The following is a 10,682-nucleotide window of genomic DNA, read 5'->3' as shown; positions in this document are numbered from 1 at the left end:
TATTAGCTGAAACTTAGTTACATGGTACATGTAGCTGCAAGGGAGGCTAGACAATGTAGTTTTATTTTGAGCAGCTTGTACCCAGCTACAAATTGCAAGTTTTATTATTAGGAAAGAAATGGAGACTAAATAAAGGGGACTAACAGCAGTCTATGAGGTGGGAAGGTGCAGTTCATTGCCAGAAAGAAAGTCATACTAATAGCCTATCAAGCACATACACAAAGAACTAAGAAATATGAAAATTATTGCTTTCCCCCCTTGTGTATTAATCCATTTTTGCACTGCTATAAGGAAATACCTGAGACTGGGTAATGTATAAAGAAAATAGGTTTCATTGGCTCACGGTTCTGCAGGTTGCACAGGAAGCGTAGTGGCTTCTACTTCTGGAGAGGTCCCAGGAAGTTTCTAATCATGACAGAAGGCAAAGGGGGAGTAAGGTGTCTCACATGGCAGGAGCAGGAGCGAGGGGTGGGGGTTCTACACACTTTTAAACAAGAAGATCTCATGAGAACTCACTCGTTCAGTATCATGAGAACAGCACCAAGGAGATGGTGCTAAACCATTCATGAGAAATCCACCCCCATGATCCAAGCACCTCCCACCAGGCCCCACCTCCAACACTGAGGATTACAATCTGACATGAGATTTGGGCAGAGCCACAGATCCAAACCCTATCACCTTGGGTCATCTAATGGGTCTATACTGGATTCACCTTAGAGGAGCATCAAGAAGTTTCTTCTCTCTGATCTTTTATTTTCTTCCCTCCTCATTACCACTCCCCCCCATATTTTTACACCCTGCTTTTTCTCTCAAAGTCTTAATTCTTCCTCCTCTTAGCCTCTAGCTCCAGCTGTCAGTCATCACTCTGGCATAGGAAATGCAGGGAGACAGCCCTTCCCAGATCAGCTTCATAGAACACAGCAGCAAAACAGACTACTATGTTGCTAATACTGATTGCTTCTTAGAGAACACTATGATAACTGAGCCTCTATCACTTTTTTCTTTTTTCTTTTCTTTTTTGTTTTTTTTTGAAATGGAGTTTCACTCTTGTCACCCAGGCTGGAGTCCAATGGCATGATCTTGGCTCACTGCAACCTCCACCTCCTGAGTTCAAGCAATTCTTCTGTCTCCGCCTCACGAGTAGCTGGGATTACAGGTGTCTGCCACCACGCCAGCTGATTTTTGTATTTTTAGTAGAGATGGGGTTTCACCATGTTGGCCAGGCTGATCTCGAACGCCTGATCTCAAGTGATCTGCTCGCCTCGGCCTCCCAAAGTGCTGGGATTATAGGCATTAACCACTGTGCCCAGCCTCTGTCACTTTTTTTCTATCTCATCAAAGATCTCCTTCTGTTTTCCTGATTTGGAGATGAAGTAATTATCCCTGCTCAATTACTGAGAAACTAAATATCCCACATGTGGATTTTGCAAGTCCTCATTTGTAAGCAATGCCCTCATTACACATCATATGGTATCTGACTATAGCATATTCCAGAAGTGGGTAGGATATTTATAAATAATGGGCATGGGGGCAGAAGCATTGCCTAGGAGGGTTCCAGGCTTGGGAAACTGGCTGGCAGGCATCAGAGCTAAGAATTCAAGTGATCTTGTTCTAGGATAAAATTCCCTGTTTGCCGTTGGTATTTGTTTGAAGCGTCACCCCCAGCACTCTGCAGGAGGTCAGCCTGGGTAAATTAAACCCATTTCATTGATGAAAGGAAATATGGGATAAGGGTCTGTGATTTCTGACAGGATTGATACCAGTGGAATGTAGTGTCAGTAGGATGCCTTTGGTCCCAAGAAACAGAATATCCAATGATTAGAAAATGTTTTTGGTTCACATGCATGCAATATATAGAGGTAGGGCAACCTTCAAGTGTAATTGGATCAAGGCTCTGGCTTACTTTCTCCAGAATTCTCAAAAGTCAGTCCTCCTCAGTGTGGTGGCCTTGCCCTCAGGCTATCTTCCCTCTTGGTAGCAAAATGACTGCAGCAGTTCCAGATCACAAACCTCATATCACTCAGTCAAAACAGAGAGAGAAAGCAATCTTCTCTTCCTTTAATGGACTTAGGTCCATAAGTTCTGCACTTCTCTGTGGTTTAACAAACCTAAACCAATCAGGACTGCGTGCAGACTGCCATGTTGATCTAGGCCTGGGTTACATGACCATCCTTTTAAGCAATTACTGTGGCAAGAGGGGTGGAGTTATATTGCTGGTAGTAAGACAATCAGGACCCTCCCCTGAAGCTGGGGCTGGGGTCAGTACCAGCCAAACCTACGTGGCCGCTATGCAAGGGGGAGAGATGGGTAGCCAAAGGAAAATCTGTGTGCTGTTAGGAAGAGATAGAAGTCAAGGAATGGTATCTGGTATAAATGACCCTACCAGGGTATCTTATTTCTGGGTTCTACCCAAATCAAAGGACTGTCAAGAGGGAAGGGAAGAAGTCTAGATGAGCAACAAAACCAGGGTAGTGGCCTGAGGCAGCTGTAGGGCTCTAGATTGGAGGATGAAGCTAGGTGGGCACAGAACCAAGAAGGTAGCAGGGAATATTGCAAGGAACCATTTTTGAAGTTCTGGCAAAATTTTAGCTGTGTTATAAGAACAAGGGTAAGGCTGGGCATGGTGACTCAACGTCTGTAATCCCAGCACTTTGGGAGGCCAAGGCAGGTGGATCGCCTTGAGTTTGAAACCAGCCTGGGGAACATAGCAAAACTTCATCTCTACAAAAACACACAAAAAATTAGCTGGGCATGGTGATGTGTGCCTGTAGTCCTGGCTACTCAGAAGGCTGTGATGGCAGGATCACTTGAGCCCTGGAGGTGGAGGCTGCAGTGATCTGTGCTGGCGCCACTGTGCTCCAGCCCAGGCAAGACTGTCTCAAAAAAACAGAAACAAAACCAAAAACCAAAACAAATATAGAGTTTATTGCTGGGCCAGTGTCAAGCCCTAAATTGGCCCTTGGAACTACCATGATAGTGTTAATCAGCAAAAGAAAGTATAGAGGGATGTGGCCAGGGTTCTGTGAGCCAAGACCCTGTGCCACCAAGAGATTCTACCTCTCATGTTGACCTCTATATTTCATGGTGCAAAAGAAGGTGACATTTCTTTGCAACTTCTCTGAGGTATGGGAATGTGGCACCTCCAATTTAGGAAAACTGTGAGTTGATTATGGATAAATCCAGGTATCCCTGGGCTTCCTGACTCCTCACTTTGACTCCTCCTATATCTTCCTTTCCTTCCTATCTTATATTCCTTTTGATTCCTCTTCTGTCTTCTTTTTCCTGTAAGCCTTTTCTTTTCTCCTTCTATTCATTCTGTTTTTTCCTTCTCTGTCTTCATGTTCTCTTCTCTCCATCTCCTTTTTTCTTTCTTCTGATATTTCATAGAAGTCTGACTAAACTATCTCTTCTATGTAGATTTGAGCTTGATTTAAAAAATGATTACAGAGGGTGGAGGAAGGAGAGGTCTACAATGCCTGTGGAGCTAGGACAACCAGCCACCTGGGTGGGTTCAGGAAAGTCACTTCATCTCTCTGAACCTTAGCTTTCTCAACCGAAAAATTGAGAGGTGGATTATATGTTTGTTTGTTTGTTTTTTCCAGGGCCCTTTTATGGCCCTTTAGGACATCTGGGAAAGAAGTATAAGGGCCAGTCCCTCTGAATCTAGCCCTGGGTTTGTTTGTATTTGGGGTGAGTGGGGGCAAAAGTGGCATCTCTAATGCTGGGGGTGAAGATTAGTGACTACTAATTGGCAGTTCAGGACAATGACCAAACTGAGGCCCATGGCCTTTACCCATCTTGGTAGGAGAGTCATGGTTTTGTAAAATAGTATTCAGTGTAAACTGGAGGCTCATTTGCTAGCACTTGAGAATACTGTCAGACAGCAAACTCACTTTATCTGGGAATGTCTAATTTCTCCTTCATTTCTGAAGGATGGTTTTGTTAGATGTAGAATCTCAGTTGAGAAGTGTTTATTTTTCTTTCTTCTAGCACTTTGAATATGTTATCCTACTGTCTGTTGGCTTCCATGGTTTCTGATCAGAAATCAGCTGTTAATCTTGTTGAGGGTCTCTTGTACATGATGAGTTGCTTCTTTGTTGATGTTTTCAAGATTCTCTCTTTATCTTACAACACTTTGATTATAATATGTATCATCATGGATCTCTTTGAGGTTTTCCTGCTTGGAATTCATTGAGTTTCTTGGATATGTACATTTATGCTTTTCATCAAATTTGGGAAGTTTTTGTTCATTATTTCATCAAATGTTCTTTTCCTTCTTTCCCTTTCTTTCTCTTCTCTCCTTCTGGGACTGTCATTATGCTTATGCTGGTATGCTCGATGATGTCACACAAATCTCATAGGTTCTGTTAATTTTTCTTCATTCTTTTTTCTTTCTGTTGCTTAGACTAAATAATCTCAACTGACCTATCTTCAAGTTTGCTCATTCCTTTGTCTGCCAGATCAAATCTTCTGCTATATTCCTCTAGCACAACTTTTCAGTTACTGCACTTTTCAACTTTAGAATTTTTTTTTTTCTTTTGACAGAGTTTTGCTCTTGTTGCCCAGGCCAGAGTGCAGTGGCACCACCTCAGCTCACTGCAACCTCTGCCTCCTGAGTTCAAGCAATTCTCCTGCCATCAGCCTCCTGAGTAGCTGGGATTACAGGTGCCCGCCACTATGGCCAGCTAATTTTTTATATTTTTAGTAGAGACGGGGTTTCACCATGTTGGCCAGGCTGCTCTCGAACTCCTGACCTCAGGTGGTCCACCCACCTCGACCTCCCAAAGTGCTGGGATTACAGGCATGCATGCCCAGCCAACTCCAGAATTTCAATTTGGTTCCTTTTTATAGTTTCTATTTCTTTATTGCTATCTTCTATTTTGGTGATATATCATTCTCATGCTTTCCTTTAGTTCTTCTTTTAAAAAAATTTTATTTATTCATTTGTTTATTTTTATAGAGATGAAGCCTCACTATGGTGCCCAGACTGGTCTCAAACTCCTGGGTTCGAGCAATCCTTCCAAAGTGCTAGGATTATAGGCATAAGCCACTGTCCCTGGCCTCCTTTAGTTCTTTAAACAGAGTTTCCTTTAGTTCTTTGAACTGATCTCAAAGGCCTTATCTAGTAAGTCCAATGTATGGGCTTCTTCAGGGTCAGTTTCTATTGATTCTATTTTTTCTGTGTGTGGGAATTTTTTCTTATTTCTTTGTGTGCCTCGTAATTTTAAAATTAAAACTGGATACTTTGAATATTATGTGACAACTCTGGAAATCAGATTTTACCCCCCTCTAGCATTTGCTATTGTTGCTGTTTGCTCAGTGACTTTTCTAAACTAATTTAGTAAATTCTGTATTCTTTGTCATATGTGGCCACTGAAGTCTCTGTTCCATTAGCTTAGTAGTCAGCTAATTAGACAGAGATTTCCTTAAACACTTGGAACAATGGCAATGACAAAAACACCCAGTCTTTGCAGAAAGATTAGGTGTGTATGTTGGGCATGTCTTCAACACTCAGACAGGAATTTAACAACACTGCCTTTACATTCTGCTTGTGCACAGCCTCAAGGTCAACCAGAGATAAGAGCTTAGAGCCTCCTCAGGTCTTATCTGGGCATGCACACAACTTTGGGTATGCACGTGGTCTTCTAGATTCCCAAGAATATATTGAATCTTTACAAAACTCTTATTTCCCAAAGCATCTTACTCCCCAGTCTTTCCTCCCAAGCTTTTGGGTCAGTCTATTGTGTGCCCAACTGTTATCCATTGCCTCAGACAGCAGAGACTAAAACATTTGCCTGTAAGTGTTATTGATAAATGCCCTTTGGTAGTGACTTTGGCATAAAGCAACTTTTAGTCAGGCTGACAAGATAAAATCAAATCTTTTCAACAGGACTTCCGGGAGCCACCACCATCAACTAAGGACAATTTGTAAATGAGGTCCATCTGCTCCCTCCTGTATTAGTTCTGAAGATGTGGACTATTATTTTCAAGACTACTGCTGAGATGGTGAGCACGGGATGGGACTGGGGGTAAGTCAAAAGGCCACAAAGCTGTTTGTTCTTACTGAGATTCAGCTGGCTTCTTGAATAAGTGCCACCTGGGTTGCTGCAAGCTTTTATCTAGTTTCCAGAGTTTTAGAAAGGTTGATTCTGACAGTTTTTGCTAATTGAAAAAGTTGCCTTTATGGAACGGTGGGCTTTGGGAATTCCTTTTCCTGCCATTTTCACTACCATTAAACTGGAGGATTTTCCCCAAAAAACTCATTTTAAAATCCCAGCACAGCAGTTCAAAGGTTTAACTAATTATCCTCCAACCCAGCATTTAGTGTGTTAGTGTGAGTACTGCTCTACTTATGTGACTTCTAAAGGACCAATGCTTTTATCCATGTGATCATTCTCAAGGTCTTTCTTCCAAAGATTTTAGGTTGCTTCCCATGGTGATCATATTTCCTCTGTCACATCTATGAAATAAGAGGCTATGATAGTCCTCTTTCCCATTATTATCAGGGAACTGAAGTTCATAGAGTTTGCTGACTTGCTTAAGGTTGCACAGGAAGGTGAAGATGGAGGTAAAATTCCAGACCTCCTGGTTCCCCATCTAGTGCTCTCTCCATGAGATAAAGATGGGAGATGTGTGCAGGTTGCTCTGTGAGTAAATCAGAATTTCATCTTTTCCATTAGCCTTAAGTGTTGGCCTCAGTTGATCTCTCCCTATACCCACTTCCTGTTTACCCCACTCCCCCATTTCCATCGATCATGAAGAAAAGAATTCCTAGGACTCTTTGACAGGCTGCTACCCTCTCTGGCTTTCAGGAAAAGAACATTCTCATTGAAAGCATTGACTCCAGAAGAGTTTACTCTTTTAGAGTCTGCTGCCTGCTGTGGTCTATCCCAGAGAATCACACATGTTGGAGTTGGAAAGGATGCCTTTCCACTTTGTAAATGAGGACACAGATCCAGTCATCTATCTACATTGGAGACTCTCTGCCTAGAATGCACATCACATTTATCTGGTTTATTAATTTGGCTATTGTGCTCCAGGGGCAGATAAAGCACAGTGTGAATGGTGCCTACTGGGGTTGGTGATACTCTGGAATTGAATTAGACTAAATTACTGTAGCAAATAGACCCCAAAACATGTTGGCTCAAACACAAAAGCAGTTTGTCTCTTCCTTTATCTGGGACAGCTATCCCAGGTTGCGGGAGGGGGGTCACTCAGTGCTCTACTCCATGTAGTAATTTAGGGACCCAGGCTAACGATAGCACTGCCATTTTCAAAGCATGACTTCCAAGGTGACTCTGGTTTTTGCCATTCAACAAGGAAATGGAAAGGGAAAAGCAGTATGGGGAAGCACAGGTGGGAGATCTTATGGGCTGGGTCTTGAAGTGGCTCACATTGTGTCCACTCACATTTCTTTAGAAAAAACATGGTCCTAGGGCCACACTTAACAGCAAAAGAGGCTGGGAAAGGTCATGTAGTTGGTCAGCCATATGCTAGACTATAGTTGTTTCCAGTGAAGATGGAAAAATGATGTTTATTTCCTCATATCTGGTACTGAGCAGACAGGTACTTAGAAAATATTTATTAAGTTATGGGATAGATGAACAAGGGAAAGTTTGAATAAATGAATGAAGGAGTGGGGTGATTTTTCCATGGTTGCACAGCTAGTTAACAGGAATTTTTCTGCAGACTTTACTATTTTATTAGCAATGAAAGAGGTTACACATCCCCCCAATATTTCTCCACATTTGCAGAAAATATTGTCACATGACCGCATGGGAAAATAATTAACAATTGTCCCACTCTAAGGAAATTCAGTGGTTAGAATTCTGAAACTACATTATATGTATTTGGAGATATTCTTTTTGATGTGATTTTAAACTTTACAAATAAATTAGCCATGGATTATTGTTAACAAATTGCTATAGTGCTGTTTTTTTTTAAGCAACTTTAAAAAATTTAAATTTGCTAGTTTTTGTTGTTTGTGTTATTGGTTTTATAGAAACTCAGAACATCAGTAAAGGTCCTTGGAGATAACCAAGTTCAATTCCCATGAGTTCAGACACAATGTTCTTTCCTTCTTCAGCAACAGAACTGCTGGACTTTAGTTGTATTAATACACGGTTGTCCCAGATAAAGCCCATATTTCAGTCTTCCTGTAAGTGTAGTGTGATCCTGTGGCTAGGTTCTGGGCAATGGGATGTTTTATAGCAGCTTCTAGGAATCTTACTTAAGAGACAATGCATGTGACTTTACCTTTTTCTTCAGTCCTTCCTAGTGCCATCTTGGGACATGAGATTGAGGTTATACACAGTGGAGCAACTAAGTAGGAGGAGCTTGACTTTGCACCAAGCCTAGATTGCCTACCTAGACTTTAATGTGTGGGAGAAATAATCTTCTATTTTGCTTGAGACCTCTCATTTGGGTTTTTTAAAAAAAATTACTTCCAGCTGCAACTTGCCCAAATTATTATACTATGCAACAATGAGGAAATGAAATGACTTGTGGTCACTTGTAGGAATTGGATCTCATGCAGTACCTCTATGTACATTCTTTACTACAGAAAAAACAAGATAAGAAAGAAAAAAAAACCCACCCCAAAGCAAAACAAACAAAATACAATCCCCCAAACACTGTGCAAACACCACGATAGTAAAAACAGCAACACCAATTAACTACACATACATAGAAAAAGGAAATTTACAGAGCACAGTTGCTTCTGTTCTAAAATCACTGAGAACTGACTAACATTTCATACACACTCAGTAAATCCTTTTCCTGGGATGTTTTTCCTTGGTCACACAGGTAGCTCCATTTTCCAGTTTCCCTTGCAGTTGGCTGGTCATGTGACTAAGCTCCAGCCAGTTGAATAAAAGTACCCTTTTCTTGGCCAGAGGCGCCGATTTGACTCACATACAGGGCATGATGGTGGTGGGTACAGGCACCTCACTGGTGATCTCCTCCCTCCTGTCCCTGCTCCTCTTCACTGGGATGCAAATGTGCAGCCATCAGCTGGCCTCCACCGAGTGGCTTACCGTCCAGGACGGCCTGCTTGGCTCACGTCTCTTTGTGTTCTCCCTCACTGCCTTCAAGATTCTGGAGAATCTTGTGTTTGGCAAAGGATCCCAAGCAAAGACCTTCCCTGAGATTCTCCTGTTCCTCCTGTTGGCTCTCTTTGCATCTGGCCTCATCCACTGAGTTTGTGTCACCACCTGCTTCATCTTCTCTGTGGTTGGTCTGTGCTACATTAACAAGATCTCCTCCACTTTGCATCAGGCAGCAGCTCCAGTCCTCACACCAGCCAAGGTCACAGGCAAGAGCAAGAAGAGAAATTGACCCTGAATGTTCAATAAAGTTGATTCTTTGTTAAAAAAAAAAAAAAAAAGAGTAAAGTGTACCACTTCTAAACCGGCCCCCACCTCACACCTCCCATGCCTGTCCTCCACACTCCTTACTTATCCAGTAACTAAGTGCAAAGGATTCTAAGGTCGTAGGTGAGGATGGAACCATTTGATATAAGAGCCTGGTTCCTTAAATCTCCCTGTGGGAAGCCACCTGCTGACTGGAAGCACTCCTTTAAACTTTTGGGTGGGTGATAAATAAGCTTATGTTTTGGAATTTATTTGTTACGGTGACACCTTATGTAGTCTCTTTTCCTGTTCTTTGCCTCAGCTACATCTGGGTAGAGGCTGACCTGTGTTGGGCAGATTTTGAGTTCAAGATAGGTTTTTGCTGACATGCTACTAGGTATGGTGGGATTTTAGTCTTTCCTGGTCTCTGGTTTCGTGCCCAACACATCTTAGTTGTCTCTAGGTGATGTGGTGCTACACGTTTGTGCCTTCCCTGGCTCCTTCCTGGTCTCTAGGGAGGAAGGTGCTGCCGGCTAACACCTGCCTGACTCCAAGTTTGTGTCTTGGCTCCAGATATCCTGGACTCTCACCTCCTACACCCTTTGTCATCACTCTGATCTTCACTCATTCCTTGTCCCTAATTCCCTTCCCATTGCCATTGGATATTATTCACCTTTCAGGGCAATTGATTTACCTACTCCTTTAAGGAATAATAAATACATTATAGAGTGATTCTCAGCTGGGCACGGTGGCTCACACCTGTAATCCTAGCACTTTGGGAGGTGGAGATGGGTGGATCAGGTCAGGAGTTCGAGAGGTCAGGAACTCGAGACCAGCCTGACCAACATGGTGAAATCCCATCTCTACTAAAAACATAAAAATTAGTTGAGCATGGTGGCGCATGCCTGTAATCCCAGCTACTCAGGGGGCTGAGGCAGGAGAATCGTTTGAACCCAGGAGGTGGTGGAGGTTGCAGTGAGCCGAGATTGCACCACTACACTCCAGCCTGGGTAACAGAGTGAGACTCTGCCTTAAAAAAAAAAAAAAAAAAAAAAAAGTGATTCTTGACTTCTACACCTAAGGCTCCAGACCAACATCAGGGTCTAATCGGGGTCTAGGCTTTCAGATTAAACAAAAGCCTTGAGTCCCTTCTTGTTTTCTCCAGTTACAAAACCTACAGCTCTTTGGGCATCACTTACAAAACTTTCACCTTCTAAGAAAATCTCTGGCTCCAAGTTCATTGGCTGAAAGCTTTAACAGACAGGTCTCGAGTCCAGTGACAGAACAAAGCTCTGGTTCTCAGTTCTATCCACTTCCCCAAGCTTCCCTTGT

The 10,682-nt window shown here is 42.5% G+C and overlaps 1 pseudogene; it reads left to right on the top strand.

The window, feature by feature from the left end:
- The first annotated feature begins 8,880 nt into the window (after positions 1 to 8,880).
- LOC117062991 lies at positions 8,881 to 9,385 on the top strand (annotated as a pseudogene).
- The last annotated feature ends 1,297 nt before the right edge of the window (positions 9,386 to 10,682 follow it).

This window comes from Trachypithecus francoisi, unplaced genomic scaffold (genome assembly GCF_009764315.1).
Source record: "Trachypithecus francoisi isolate TF-2019V2 unplaced genomic scaffold, Tfra_2.0 Lachesis_group17, whole genome shotgun sequence".
Taxonomy (NCBI): domain Eukaryota; kingdom Metazoa; phylum Chordata; class Mammalia; order Primates; family Cercopithecidae; genus Trachypithecus; species Trachypithecus francoisi.
This window is presented reverse-complemented; position numbering and strand designations above follow the sequence as displayed.